Genomic DNA, 4,508 nt, shown 5'->3' with positions numbered 1-4,508 from the left:
CCTAATCGGTCACCATTCAGATAATTGTTTACTTTCCTGTTTTTGCCACCAAGAGGAAAACCTCACATGTATCCACATTATACTGCATCTACCATGCATTTGATCACTCACCCAGCCTATCCAAGTCAACTTGCAGCCTCCTAGCATTCTCCTCACATCTAACACTGTCCCCCAGCTTAGTGTCATTTGCAAACTTGGAGATGTTGCATTTAATTCCCTCGTCCAAATCATTAATATATATTGTAAATAGCTGTGGTCCCAGCACTGAGCCTTGCGGCACCCCACTAGTCGCTGCCTGCCATTCTGAAAAGTACCCGTTCACTCCTACTCTTTGCTTCCTGTCTGCCAGCCAGTTCTCTATCCACATCAATACTGAACCCCCAATACCGTGTGCTTTAAGTTTGTATATTAATCTCTTAAGTGGGACCTTGGCGAAAGCCTTCTGAAAGTCCAGATATAACACATCAACTGGTTCTCCCTTATCCACTCTACTAATTACATCCTCGAAAAATTCTATAAGATTAGTCAGACATGATTTACCTTTCATAAATCCATGCTGACTTTGCCCAATGATTTCACCACTTTCCACTAGCGTTTTCTGCCCCTTAGTGTTTCGCAGCTCTACCCATATCGATTCCACATCTTCCAAGCTAATGTCCTTTATTTCTATTGCGTTAATCTCCTCTCTAACCAGCAATGCAACCCCACCACCTTTTCCTTTCTCTATCCCTCCTGAATATTGAATATCCCAGGATGTTCAGCTCCCAGCCTTGGTCGCCCTGGAGAAATGTCTCCGTGATCCCAACTATATCATAGACATTAATAGTTACCTGCACATTCAACTCATCCACCTTATTACAAATGCTCCTTGCATTGAGACACAGAGCCTTCAGGCTTGTTTTTACAACACTCTTACCCCTTATACAATTATGTTGAAAAGTGGCCCTTTTTAATTTTTGCCCTGGATTTGTCTGCCTGCCACATTTCACCTTGCTACCTATTGCCTCTACCCTCATATTACACCCCTCTGTCTCTCCGCTCACATATTTAAGAAACCCTTTCCCTTTAACTCCATCCTCGACTGTCCCATTTGACACCCCACCCCCCTTATTCAGTTTAAAACCACCCGTGTAGCAGTGGCAAACCTGCCTGCCAGAATGCTGGTCCCCCACCCGTTAGGGTGCAATCCGTTCCTTTTTTACAGTTCCTCCTTACTCCAAAACAGATCCCAGTGATCTAAGAATCTAAATCCCTTCCCCGTGCACCAGTTCCTCAACCACATGCTCCAGTCAACTTGAGCGAGATTTTCTCTCATGCCCTCAAAGTTGGCCTTAACCCAGTTGTGCATTTTAACACGTGGACCCTCTCCGTCGCAATCCATAACTATCTTAAACCTAATCGAACTGTGGTCACTGGACCCACAAGGCTCCTCCACACACACTACATTAACTTGCCTTTCCAAATTTCCCAATGCTAGATCCAGTGTTGCCCTCTCACATGTGGGGACTGTCCACATACTGCTGAAGAAAACTCTCCTGAATACTTTTGCGGAATCGCACCTATTACAACCTATTTAACATGCAGCTGTCTGTAATCTCACGGCACATTTGTTCTTCTAATTCCCGTTGATTATTTGGGGGTCTGTAGTACCCCCCCCCCCCAACAAGGTGATCATCCCTTTGTTCCTCAACTCCACCCATATAGCCTCACTAGACGATCCGTCTGTAATGTCACCTCTGAACACTGCGATGAAATCCTCATCAACCAACAATGCAGACCCCCCCTCCTCTTTTTCCCTCACACTGTCTCTCCCAAAGCTCACTTAGCACGAAACATTGAGCTGCCTGGCCTGCCCCTCCCTTAACCTGGTATCATTCATGGCTACAACGTCCCAGTCGCTCGTACCTCTCCATGCCCTAAGCTCATCTGCCTTACCCGTCAGACCCATTTATGTGCAGTTTAAACCAACCCTCCTTCCTCGTTCTGTGCCTTGCAGCTGCCTATTCTGTCCACTAACGTTCCCCACACCACCCTCCATACCAAGTTCTAGCCTCTCACGTGTCTCTGTCCTGTACGAGATCACACCCCCCCTCCCCTTGCCTAGGGACAATTTACAATTAAACTAAGCCAATCAACCAACAAAGCTGTCCGTCTTTGGAATGTGGGAGGAAACCGGAGGTACCGGGGAAAACCCACTCAGGTCATGGGGAGCACATCTAACTCTCTCTTAATTAGAGCCAATTAACTGGCCTCAACTACATTCTGTGGCGGAGAATTCCAGAGATTCACCACTCGGTGTAAAACATGTTTTTCTCATCTCAGACCTAAAATATTTCCCCTTTATCCTTAAATCGGTGGTTCAGTGTGACTGGGTGTCCTGTGGGAGGGTGTATTCTGTACAGAGGTGGAGAGGAGATGGAGGAGGCAGCAGGGATGGGTGACTTTGCTTCAGTTGACCAGGTGGAGGAAAGGAGTATGTGGATCCCCTGATCACGTACCTGAACGGAGTAAAGACATCCATCAAGGAGATGGCCGTTGTTAACTGGTACCAGGCTGTGCCCAACCACCAGTACACCAGGGGCAAAGTTTTTTATGAAAGATACAACAACACAACATTAGACAACGTTGGTCCCCGATGCTTCCCATCAGTGGAAACGGAGAGAGCTCAGACTCCCCCACACGGAACCCACTGATACTGTGGAATCACGTCAGGCTGAGAGACCTTCTCCCCTGCAGGGATCACACAGAAAGTCCACCGCAAGGTGCGGACAGGAGAACTCAGGGGAGCTATAGGGTACCCGAGAAAAAATAGGTCGCATGGATGTCAACGGGACAACAGCACTGATGGGGGTACTCCAGAGGCCACAACGGGACGAATGGCCTCCTTAAGTGTCCAGACTAAATAAACAGAGAGATTGCCTGGGCTGTGAATGGACAGCAGCCCCCTCCGCCCCAGTCAATCTTATCCTTTATAACAAGAGTAATCGAACCTAGGTGCAAAGAGGTCCTTCTGCAGCTGTTGAAAGCCCTAGTGAGACCACATCTGGAGTATTGTGTGCAGTTTTGGTCGCCTAATTTGAGGTAGGACATTATTCCTATTAAGGGAGTGCAGCGTAGGCTTACAGTGTTAATTCGTGGGATGGCGGGACTGACATATGCTGAGAGAATGGAGCAGCTGGGCTTGTACACTCTGGAGTCGAGAAGGATGAGAGGGTATCTCATTGAAGCATATACGATTGTTAAGGGCTTAGACACGCTAGAGGCAGGAAACATGTTCCAGATGTTGGGGGAGCCCAGAACCAGGGGCCACAGCTCAAGAATAAGGAGTAAGCCATTTAGAACAGAGACGAGGAAACACGTTTTCTCACAGAGAGTGGTGAGTCTGTGGAATTCTCTGCCTCAGAGGGCGGTGGAGGCAGGTTCTCTGGATGCGTTCAAGAGAGAGCAAGATAGGGCTCTTAAAAATAGCGGAGTCAGGGGATATGGGGATAAGGCAGGAACGGGGTACTGATTGGGGATGATCAGCCCTGATCACATTGAATGGCGGTGCTGGCTCAAAGGGCCAACTGGCCTCCTCCTGCATTTATTGTCTATTATCCCACAACCAACATTGGCAAAGATAGACACAAAAAGCTGGAGTAACTCAGCGGGACAGACAGCATCTCTGGAGAAAAGGAATAGGTGACGTTTCGGGTCGACACCCTTCTTCAGACTGATGTTAGGGGAAAGGGAACCAAGCGATATAGACGGTGATGTAGAGAGATATGGAACAAATGAATGAACAGTATGCAAAAAAACAACAATGATCAAGGAAACAGTCCGTTGATGGTTGGCTGTGGGCTCGGTGTTAACGACTTATACAGAAAATGAAACTCACCAGGACGACAGTGAAACTAGTACAACGACTAACGAGGGGGAGGGACAGAGAGGGAGGGAAGTTAGAGAAATGTATATTTATTGAGCATGGGCGTCTGCTCATCACCACAATGCTGTGTGCGAACTTGGCCACAGTCCTCCATGTTACACTACATTTCAAAAGCATCCCCGGTGCCACACAGCTGGGGAAATCTAAAGGAGATCCTATTCTTCCATCGCCCCAGTGACCCTGGAGCACAAACCAGGCCTCCCTATTACAACATGACTTCAGTCGGGATCGAGTAACTGACCATTGACAGTCAGTCGTCTCTTGACTCTATGGTCCTCTGGGCAACTCACCACTCATCTCAGTGAGTAACCCAGTCAGGCTGAGGGATCACACTAGAGTACAACGCTGGAAGGCGCCTTCCTCCCGCACTGACTGTGGTCCTAGGCTGCACGAACAACAGAGCACTGTGGAACAGGCCTTGTGCAAATCCTGGGAGTTTAAGGAAGGAGCAGCGGGCTCTACCTCACCACTGGGTCCAGTATCAGCAGGGCACTGGTTGACTGGAGCAGAGTTTTGTGGCCATGGAGCACAGAAGAGGGAAGATTAATGTTGCAGGTACCTGGAGATAGCAGCGAGATCCAGC

At 48.2% G+C, this 4,508-nt stretch overlaps 1 long non-coding RNA gene across 1 annotated transcript in view; it reads left to right on the top strand.

Moving 5' to 3' along the window:
* Window positions 1-2,533: 2,533 nt before the first annotated feature.
* LOC116972795 overlaps window positions 2,534-4,508 on the top strand; it is a 6,174-nt gene continuing 4,199 nt past the window's right edge. Inside the window, exons 1-2 of the long non-coding RNA XR_004411877.1 lie at window positions 2,534-2,545; window positions 3,104-3,106. This is a non-coding gene — a long non-coding RNA (uncharacterized LOC116972795). The remainder of the gene's footprint in view (window positions 2,546-3,103; window positions 3,107-4,508) is intronic.

The sequence above is a fragment of the Amblyraja radiata genome, chromosome 5, assembly GCF_010909765.2.
Source record: "Amblyraja radiata isolate CabotCenter1 chromosome 5, sAmbRad1.1.pri, whole genome shotgun sequence".
In the NCBI taxonomy this organism is placed as follows: Eukaryota; Metazoa; Chordata; class Chondrichthyes; order Rajiformes; family Rajidae; genus Amblyraja; species Amblyraja radiata.
The sequence above is the reverse complement of the archived record's forward strand: the minus strand, read 5'-3'. Positions and strand labels throughout refer to the sequence as shown.